The sequence below is a fragment of the Neofelis nebulosa genome, chromosome X (genome assembly GCF_028018385.1).
Source record: "Neofelis nebulosa isolate mNeoNeb1 chromosome X, mNeoNeb1.pri, whole genome shotgun sequence".
In the NCBI taxonomy this organism is placed as follows: Eukaryota; Metazoa; Chordata; class Mammalia; order Carnivora; family Felidae; genus Neofelis; species Neofelis nebulosa.
The window spans coordinates 70819542-70830772 of record NC_080800.1 but is presented as its reverse complement, the minus strand read 5'-3'; the positions used below and the strand labels follow the sequence as shown (position 1 = coordinate 70830772).

The 11231-nt window shown below is 38.0% G+C and overlaps 1 protein-coding gene across 2 annotated transcripts in view; it reads left to right on the top strand.

Annotated features, from left to right (window-relative positions):
• Positions 1–692: 692 nt before the first annotated feature.
• The window catches only part of HDX (highly divergent homeobox), a 197631-nt gene continuing 187092 nt past the window's right edge, over positions 693–11231 (top strand). Inside the window, exon 1 of one of the 2 annotated variants that reach the window (XM_058712599.1) lies at positions 693–828. The gene's annotated coding sequence lies outside the window, so the exon portion shown is untranslated. Of the gene's footprint in view, positions 829–1357; positions 1524–11231 lie in introns of those variants that run through there. The other variant, XM_058712600.1, reaches the window with a different exon arrangement.

Sequence of the window (11231 nt, the reverse complement as noted above, 5' to 3'; positions counted from 1 at the left end):
GTTATAAGTTCTATAATAGCATAGGTCCAGTAAATTGTACATCTCTTATGGCACCCAGCAAATTTGGGGGGTGTTAACTGTGTAACATATGGCTTGAGTTGTTTTTCGGTTTCGCTTGAGTTGTTTTTTCTTGCAATGGTGTAGCTGTGACCATGCAACTAACTTCTGGCAGAACAAGATTGATGTTAGGTGAACAGAAGTCATAATTTTAATTTGTTTTAGTTGCCAGAGTCAACCGGTCACATAAAACAGTACACTTGCTCTTATTGACAAATTCCAAAAGCTTGATAGATACCTTCTTGATTTTAGTAACACTGAATATATGCATGTGAATTGAATACTGACCACAAAAGACTATTTCTGTATGTCATCATTTGATTTTGGCATGCAACAATTCTGCTGAAAGCGAATCTCAAGTTGGAAGACCAGACAGCACCTGCTCAAATGGTGGCATATTAACTATTATAGTCACAGGGATGCTGGGTGTTCACAGCTATTCAGGAAGGGAAAGATACAGAAAGGCCTGGCCTTGGACACAGCTGATAGCAGGGAAGAGGCAGCCCCACTGCAGGCAGCTATCTTTCCTCCCCCCTCCCCACTCTTGGGTTCTGGGCTGAGGCCTGGGACTGTCCGAGCTGATCTCGGGCTCCCATTGGTCGCTGTCTTTTGTGACGTCACAATCATGATGAGAATTGATGATCGGACACGCTGATTTCATTGTCTGAGGAGGCTGTAAGACCCAGGAAAAATCTTGCTGAATCTGCCTGCCCCGGCACTGGCCTGATTGGGGATCCTCCGATCCTTCCAGTGACCGCACTACGCTGCGAGGTAAGTACCCAGTCTGGGTGGGTGTGAAGGGTGAAAGACGATGAGCAAGACACCGAGCTAATGCTTTGCCCAGTAGGGAGCTTATAGGTTCAGAGGCCTACAGAGGCTGCCAACAAATTTGCGGCGGCTTTGGGGAGCCAACTGTCTCTAGTTTCCAAGCAAAGGCTGGCAGCAGCGTAAGGTTAAAAAAGAGCTGAGGATAGGGATATAGCAGGTATTGCCAGAGTGCAAAGGATCTTGCTCCTAGAGAGGGCAACGTTGGGGATGCGCTTCTGCCTTCGGAGTAGGAGGAAGTGGCACATTTGCCTCTGAAGAAAGGAGGCGGGGGCGGGAGATGAATTCTACCACTACCAGATTTCACTGGACAGCCGATTTCTCACAGCCCTACTAAAACTCACTGAGTGCTGCGCTTGCGCATTAAGAACATGTGGGGGAGGGGGAGGGGGGAGTTCGTGGCGAGAAGAATAGACGTAGAGTTTGCGCAGGCGCCTTTTCGGTTTTGCTGGAGGAGGTGTCGCTGAGCTCTGTCTGGGCTGAATATAGAAAGAGCTGGGGAGTTGGCCCTTTGATATTTCAAGTGCTGATTGATGGAGAGGGGTGTGCCAGTTATTTTAAATCTGGCTTATTGGGCACACCCAGACCCCAAATGGGTCTGATGAATTTAAGAAAGCAGATTCTTAATCTACAGTTACCAGGTTTGTAATAATTGAAAGAAGTCGGAGAGGAAGCTGTGGAGTAGAAATTACTGATATGAGAAACCTTTGGAAGAAAAAAAAAACCAAACTACTAATTATTCAAATGAATCCAACTTTTAATCTTCAGTGAACTCTGATTTGAGGTACCATTCAATGATTTTGAAATTTAAACTCTTTGGAGAGACTCAGAGTGAGACCCATTGTGGAGAGTCAGAGTAAGAAATTTAACTTTCTTGTCTTCTTTTTTCTTCTTTCTTTCTTGAAACGATTTCTTATAAAGCCTTGGTCTCCCTTTCAGGTTGGTGCTAGGATTTTCTTCCTTCTTTCTTCCTCTGTTTCTCTGCTAAAACCACCAAAGTCAAATCCTGTTTGAGAGACCCTTTCTAACTCTCCTTTTTTTGGGAGGGGCAATATTACTCAGCAATTGTGAGGAAAAACCTGCCTGTTTGTTCTTGGTGGAAAAATTGTACAGTAGTGTTATTAACTCTCGACTATTTCATAGAGAAATCTGATTTTTCCCGTCTATTTTTTATAGTTAAGGGGTTGTCAAGTCCTGGGAAATTTTATTTTCAAAGGTCACTATTACAATTCTTCCTTTATCCTACAATATAAGCTATCTTCACCACCCATCCAGTCACTCCAGGAACCTCCTAGCCAGCTTTCACTTGTGCTCCAAATCCCTAATTTATTCTGCCAGACTAATGGTCAGTGAGCACTTCTTTTACCAAGTCATTTTCTTCACCACAATATTCTTAGCTCTATTTTTTTTTTTATTGTTTCAAGCCCAACTCCACTTGGATTGCAAAAACTTCATAATCTGGCTTTATTGTACCATAGGAGTCTTATTTTACTTGATTCTTCAGGGTATAATTCTCCTTAACGTCCTTTGGACAATCTATCTCCAGAGCTTTGCTCCTTGCTCACCACCATTCCCTTCACCCAGGATGCCCTCTCTTCTGCCCATTCAGATCGTACCGAATTTGAAAACTCAACTCAATTTATACCTCTCCATAAGTGCCTTCCAAATGTAACCCAACCATCATTAAGCTCACCTTTTCTAGAACTTCTACATCAGTTCTTCTATTTGTCACTTTCTTATAGCCTGTATTATTGTCTTATTTGGGTGTGTGCATGTATGTGTGTTGGACTAAAATTTTCAAGTGGATTTTAAACCCCCTCTTAAGGGTTGGGACCATGCCATCTAATTCTTTATCTTCTGCCTACAGCACCTGGATGATTATTGGAAGTATCTATAACCATATATTGTCTTTGTATCCCAATTTCTTGGGTAACAAAGTAGTATTATTATAGAGAAAACTGTATATATGTGAAAATTTATTCATCATTGCTTAGGCAAGGGACCCTCCAGTGACTGAATAAACTTGAGTATGAGTCAGAGAAAAGGCAATATGGACATATCTATATAGTGGGTGGCCTCCAAATATATACTGTCTTCATAAAAGACCAAGGGGACACTAACCCAGAAGTGTTTCTATCTCTAACTTTCTCAGTTTGAAAAATACTAAGACATTTCCCATTTTCTGTATTTCTCTTTTATGACATTACATCATGTATGTTCTGTTAAAACCTACTAGTTATTTACTGTGTTTTATTGCAATATATCATACAGTTGCTGATTTGCATTGACTGTCACTAATAGTTTTCATTTGTACCTCTGTTAAATCAGAGCTAATCATTGTGATGGCTATCATAATTGCTATCATATAACATATCACTTGCCACTTTCCTACCCCTTCGGCTTCAAAGTGCATTGTTTCATGGAGCTGAGTTTATTTGATAGACATTGTTTAATATAGAGGCTTTCCACAGATTTCACTTTGGCTGCTGCTTCACTTTGAGGCACCATGCCAAACAATATCATATGTGGCTTAAGAACATGGATAATAATCATTCTAGAAGTGGATAATAATCATTCTAGAAGGGTATTATAACCTATAAATTTAAAAATATTTGTCATATATCATTATGAATGAACTGTGAATGTTATTTACTATAAGGGAAAATCCTTTGTCCTTGACTTTTTCTCTTATTACCTATATTATGTAAATTCCCTCAAAGTGTTTTAGCTTGCAACCATATCATAGTAATTAATAAGACTTACCTAGATATTCACATATAGACCAATAGACTAAACTATTCAAAGGTAGGACACTCTAGATAGAATGTAATGCTTAGGAATATGCTGCCAATTTTTATTATTATTATTTTTTAATGTTTATTCATTTTATTTTATTTTTAATTTTTTTTTAAGTTTATTTATTTTTGAGACAGAGAGACAGAGCATGAACGGGGGAGGGACAGAGAGAGAGGGAGACACAGAATCGGAAGCAGGCTCCAGGCTCTGAGCCATCAGCCCAGAGCCTGACGCGGGGCTCGAACTCGCGGACCGCGAGATCGTGACCTGAGCTGAAGTCGGACGCTTAACCGACTGAGCCACCCAGGTGCCCCCTTATTTTATTTTTAAATATAATTTATTGTCAAATTGGTTTCCATACAATACTCAGTGCTCATTCCAAAAAGTACCTTCCTCAATGCCCATCATCCACTTTCCCTTCTCCCCCAGCCCCCCATCAACCCTCAGTTTGTTCTCTGTATTTAAGAGTCTCTTATGGTTTGCCTCCCTCCGTCTGTAACTTTTTTCCCCTCCCCTCCTCCATGTTCTTCTGTTAAGTTTCTCAAGACCCACATATGAGTGAAAATGTATGGTATCTGTCTTCCTCTGACTGACTTATTTTATTTAGCATAATACCCTCCAGTTCCATCCGCGTTGCTGCAAATGGCAAAACTTTATTTCTTTTTCACTTCCAAGTAGTATTCCATTGTATATATAAACCACATCTTCTTTATCCATTCATCAATTGATTGACATTTAGGGTCTTTCCGTAGTAATTTGGATATTGTTGAAAGTGCTGCTATAAACATAGAGGTACATGTGCCCCTATGCATCATATGCTGCCGATTTTAGAAAACATATAAAAAAATAAAAGTGTGGTATTTGTGTTTTAAGGTTTACTTTACAATTCCTATCTCAATGAAAGGATGGCATTGGACATTGTCATTTAAGTTTTAGTTTGAGCTGCAGGAGATTTTATAATGATGAGCCAATCTCCCCATTTTATAAATGAGGAAGCTGAAGTATAGAGAAATGTAGTACCTTAGCAGCATTAATAAATGGTAATATTTATTAAACACTTAATACCAGGCACTGTGCTAACAACTTTATTTATGTTGTCACATTTAAACCTCACGACATCCCTAAGAGATAGTTTCTAGTATTATTTCTCATTTTAAAAGTGGGAAAACAATGGCTTAAAGTGGTTGACTTCCCTGGGGCCACACAACTATAAAATGTCACAGAGTTCAAACATTGGTCTGTTTTGACTCTTTTAAAAAAAATGTTTATTTTTGAGAGAGAGACACAGAGTGCTGGCAGGGGAGAGGCAGAGAGAGGGAGCACCAGAATCCGAAGCAGGCTCCAGCCTCTGAGCTGTCAGCATAGAGCCCGTCATGGGGCTTGAACCCATAAACTGTGAGATCATGACCTGAACCGAAGTCGGATGCTCAACCAACTGAGCCACCCAGGAGCCCCTGTTTTGACTTTTAATCATGAAACTATACTTGACCAAAGTAATATGCAATGAATCTTTGGCAGAGCTTTAGCAAGAATCTGAATATTTGGAGTCCCAGCCTAATTGTGTGCATGTGTGTGTGTGTGTGTGTGTGATATAATGTTTTCCATGAACAACATACTACTTGTATAAAGTCGCTGATTTCTAAGCCTGACCAAATGGTGTATACCTACATTTCTTTTTAGGTATTTTACTAAAACATACTTTTTTGGTCTCAATTGAAAAATATGGCATTAAATTTTGTATGAAATATATATTTAAAGATATTTAATTAGTTCTGCTTTTAAAATTGTATTGTACTTCCAGAAGGAATTATATATTGTGTATTGTTACCCCCAAACACAGTAAAAATACTTGAATTGTTGATTTTAATTTTATATTAGAGTCAGCTAAACATGAAATTAGTGCTGTCTCAGTATACTTGTATAGAGTACATTATATCTAGGCATAGTGGTTTGGAAGTAAGCAGTGAAAATTCTAGAGAGATATATTCTGCATAAGAAGGGAGCTGGAGAGGTTAGCATATTCAGAAGCTGTAACTAACACTATGAGACCTTTCTAGTCTGTAAAATTTCAAGACAACAGACTGAAACCTGTCTGCGGAAGTGGAGTCATCCATATACCGACTAGTACCAAAATTTCCTGGATTAATTGGATATCTAGGTACATGACAACTAAATAAATGAGATTATATTATATCAATTAAATGCTATACTTTACATTTGTCATCCATAAAGAAATCTGCAATAGAAGCTGTCCTACCTTCTTGGTTTCCTATTGTTTTATAACTAGAGTTATGTTCGAATTGGGTTGATCCTTAGAAGCTTTAAAATGGAGGTGGATGGAGATTTGGAGAAAATGGGTAAAGGGGGGAGGGAGATACAGGTCTTCAGTTATGGAATGATTAAGTCAAAGGAATAAAAAACAGAACATAAGGAATGCAGTTAATAATATTGTAATCACTATGTAATGGGACAGATGGTAGCTACACTTTTGAACATAGCATAATGTGTAAACTTGTCATATCACTGAGTTGTACACGTAAAACTAATGTAATATTGTGTGTAGGTATACTCAAAAAATGTATTGTCAGAGTGACAAAAATTTGGGAAAACATTTTCTTAGCAGTTTTTCCCTTGGAGTTGGTGGCAGTTTATTATAAGATTTTTAAATGCAAGTATGTCTCAGGTAAGCAATTTTCTCATGTACACAACAGTTTGTGCATGATGCTTGCCCAAGGGCATGCAAGAAGTAAGTGGCAGAGCCAGGGCTTTAAAGGAGATGCCATTGTAGATTCTGCACTCTTTACTAGGTTATGGACTAGAGAGCTAGAGTGAGGCCCATCTTTATTTATTGTTTTTAAAAATTGTTTGTATGTATGTATATATGTGTGTGTATGTAATTTCCCCCCTGATTTCTCTTTCTGAGAAAGAGACTGTCTTTCAGAGTCTTTATGTCTATGACATTTTTCCTTTTTCTGTCAGTGGAGACAAATAATTTTAATTTTTTTATGTTTATTTTTGAGAGAAACAGAGCGTGAGTGGCAGAGGGGCATTGAGAGAGAGGGAGAGAAGGAGACACAGAACCTGAAATAGGCTCCAGGCTCTGAGCTGTCAGCACAGAGCCTGACATGGGACTCGAACTAGGTAACTTTGAGCTCATGACCTAGGCCAAAGTCAGATACTTAACCGACTGAGTCACCCAGGTGCCCCTAAACAATTTTAATAGAAAGGCCAAGGCTTAAGAGAAAGGGATCATTGTGTTGGCCTCCAATGGCTTCAGAAGCTGAGGGCATATAGACCCGTACACTATTCTTTCTTATTGTCAAGTACAAAGCAATGGCAAAAGCATGTCTTCTTTGGGTTTTGTTTTGTTACACTAATATACATTGTTTATATACATTATACACTAATATCTTTCTTTACATATTGTCTTACTTGGTTGACTTGGGTTATGTATTGTGTGTTTTATGGATGAAGTAGTTATGCCATTTAGGAAAGTAATGATCTGAGACCCATCCTCCAAATAGCTTGACCTTTCCATAGACTCATCAGGTGTGTTGAAATCTCCTCAATAGAACAACAATTGAAAGAGACCCAGGGCATTATGAAATATGGAAAAATATATATATTCTACATTAGTGGGACTATTACATTAGTCATAGAATACTCAGCCTTGACTTATCCCCGCTATCCTGAGACAGCATGGAGTTATTTTTGAATATGTATGTAAATTATTAAAATAATTAGTCAGACATTTTATTTAGAACCTATAGGTTCACTTTTATCACCAATGGATGTTTGAAAGATGCTCAAGGTCAGTTTTGGGGCACCTGGGTGGCTCAGTCAGTTAAGCGACCGACTTCGGCTCAGGTCATGATTTCACAATTCATGGGTTTGAGCCCCGTGTTGGGCTTTGTGTTGGCAGCTCAGAACCTGGAGCCTGCTTCAGATTCTGCATCTCCCTCTCTCTCTGCCCCTCCCCTTCTCATGCTCTGTCTGTCTCTCTGTCTCTCCCTGTCTCTCTCTCTCAAAAATAAAAGGTGCTAAAGGTAAGTTTCAGTTTTTTCTTCTTTTCCCAACTGCTAGTGCTTAATGTAAAGAGACACTTTTAAAAACTCATTATTGATTGTGATGTTTAGCCAGTGTACTTTTCTGGTAGGGTTGAATGCATCCATATCTATTAAATTTTTGCTCCTCAAAGTGTGTTACATGGAGTACAAGCATGAGCATCACCTGGGAACTTCTTAGAAATTGCAGAATCTATGTCCTCAACCAAGACCTACTGAATCAGATTCTGCATTTTAATATCTCCAAGTAACTCATATGCACATTAAACTCTGAGAAGCACTGATATAAAGTGAAATATGACTTTCTGTGCAACTTAGACTTTTAAGAGCTGATAATCAGAAAAATCCCTTAATTTCTTTTGTACAGTTTTCACATGTGTAAAGAAATATGTAATCAAAGTCTTACTTGTCTAATATACATCAGCTTTGCTTCATTTTGGAGTCTATCTCATTGGGAGAATAGCTACTCTTGTGTGATGGGTAAAATTGTTTAGCCTGAGTGAATCCAATTATTTTGATGGTAGTAATGGCCTTACTGTTGAAATGATATTTTTCCTAATTGTCAACAGAGTGTTACAAAAGAGTATGAACGTATTGGGGTCACTGTCACTAATATCTTCAAAAGAAACTATACTTAGTTTTCCATTTGCTACTGTAACAAATCACCACATAGAGGCTTACAATAACACATGTATTATGTTCTGGTGGTTTGAAGTCTGAAATAGGTATCATTGAGTTAAAATCAACATGTCAACAGGGATTTTTTCCCCTAAAGGCTCTAGGAAATAATTTACTTTATTACCTTTTTTAGCTTTTAGAGGCTACCCTCTTTGGCTTGTGGCTGCATCCATCTTCAAAGCTAGCAATGGCCAATCAAATCTTTCTCATATCGCATCACTCTGGCACTCTTCTGTCTCCATCTTCCACATTTAAGGATCCTTGTGATTACATCTGGCCCACTCAGATAATCTAAAATAATCTCTTTATTTTAAGGTCAGCTGATTATAAATCTTAATTCTTTCTGTAACCTTAATTCACTTTTGCGTTGGAATTTAACATATTCGCAGGTTTCATGCATGAAGATGTAGATATCACTGGGTGTGTGTGAGGGGCACAGGAATTGATGGCCTTTTTGGCTGATAAGGAAAGTCAGCTTCTAATCTTGTAATGGGAATAAGCAATTAGTGTATGGTTTGAACTGTGTCTCCTACCTCCAAAAATTCATTGAAGTTCTACCCCCCGCCCTCCGTATCTCAGAATGTAAATTTATTTTGAAATAGGGTCATCACAGATATAATTAGTTAAATTAAGATGAGGTCATACTTGAGTAAAGTAGGCCCTTAACCATATGTAACTGGTGTCTTTATAAAAGGGGAAGTCTGGATATTGGTATGCATAGAGAGAGAATGCCATATGAACATGAAGATGTCCATGTATAAACGAGGAGAGAACAGAGCCTTCCCTCACCGCCCTCAGAGAGAAAAACTCTCCCAATACTTTGATTTCATACTTCTAGACTTCATAATTGTGAGATAATAAATTTCTGTTTATGCCATCCAATTACAGTAGACCTAGAAAAGTCAAGATTGTCCTTCAGTTGATATCTAAGTATCATCATCCTCAAAAGCATTTATTTAGTAATGTGCTAGTTGTTGGATGAGGTGAATTAGACATTGAAGAACTTATGATATTCATTAGACAATTTTCATAAAGCAAGCTCTGAAATAGATGACTTTATGACCCTCCGTTTATTCAACTGTGAAAAGAGGGCATAGTATTCATACTATCTAACAGCATTTCTAACTTAAAATCCATTATTTTATTTATTAATTAAATTTTAGGAAGTTATTACATCCATACATTAATAAAAAGTATTAAGTGCAGGCAAAGCCATCAAACTGTTAAACTTTTCTTTAGGATCAGTATCTTAATAACTACCACCTATGCTATTCATTGCCCACTTTCTTCAATTTTTTTTTCTGAACAAGTGCCCTCTTTTAATGCCCAGTTCCCAGCCCCCAGACACCTCCCCTCTGTCAACCCTCAGTTTGTTCTCTATATTTAAGAGTCTTTTATGATTTGCCTTCATGTTTTTATCTTATTGTAGTTTTACTTTCCTTCCCCTGTGTTCATCTGTTTTGTTTCTTAAATTCCACATATGAGTGAAATCATATATTTGCCTTTCTCTGATTGACTTACTTCACTTAGCATAATACCTTTAGTTCCATCCACGTTGTTGCAAATGGCAAGATTTCATTTTTTTCTAATATTCAAAACAAAAATTTAATATTTATTTATTTTTGAGAGACAGAGAGAGAGCCTGGGTGAGGGGCAGAGAGAGAGGGAAACACAGAATCCCAAGTAGGCTCCAGGCTCTGAGCTGTCAGCATAGAGCCTAATGTGGGGCTCAACTTCACGAACCACGATATCATGACCTGATCTGAAGTTGGACACTTAACCAACTGAGCCATCCAAGCACCCCAAATTTCATTCATTTTGATGGCTGAATAATATTCCCTGGTATATACCACCTCTTCTTTTTCCATTCATCAGTTGATAGACATTTGGGCACTTTACATAATTTGGCTATTGTTCATAGCACTGCTATAAACATCGGGGTGTGTGTGCACCTTCAAATCAACATTTTTGTATCCTTTGGATAAATACATAGTAGTGCAATTGCTGAGTTGTAGGGTAGTTCTATTTTTATCTTTTTAAGGAACCTCCATACTGTTGTCCAGAGTGGCTGCATGAGTTTCCATTCCCACCAACAGTGAAAAAAGGTTCCTCTTTCTCTACATTCTTGCCAACATCTGTTGTTTCCTGAGTTGTTAGTTTTAGCTATTCTGACAGGTGTAAGTTGGTATCTCATTGTGGTTTTGATTTGTATTTCCCTGCTAATGAATGATGTTGAGCCTTTTTTCATATGTCTGTTAGCCATCTGGATGTCTTATTTGGAAAAGTGTCTATTCATGTCCTCTGCCAATTTCTTCATTGGATTATTTGATTTTTTGGTGTTGAGTTTAGGTTTTTTTAAATAGATTTTTGGATACTACCCCTTTTATCCAATGTGTCATTTACAAATATCTTCTTCCATTCCATCAGTTACCTTTTAGTTTTGTGGATTGTTTCCTTCCCTGTGCAGAAGCTTTTTATTTTGATGAGGTCCCAGTAGTTATTTTCTGCTTTTGTTTCCCTTGCCTATGGAGCTATGTCTAGTAAGAAATTGCTGCAGCTGAGGTCATAGAGGTTGTTGCTTGTTTTCTCCTCTAGGATTTTGATGGTTTCCTGTCTCACATTTAGGTCCTTCATTCTTTTTGAATTTATTTTTTTGTACTTTCTTTAAATTTTAAAGAGAAGTAATAAAGACATTGAGAAACACTTTTGTTCTTTTGACTCTTTTGACCCTTTTGAAATTGGTTTAAAACTTATGTTTAGTGGGTGCCTGGGTGGCTCAGTTGGTTGAGCGTCTGACTTCGGCTCAGGTCA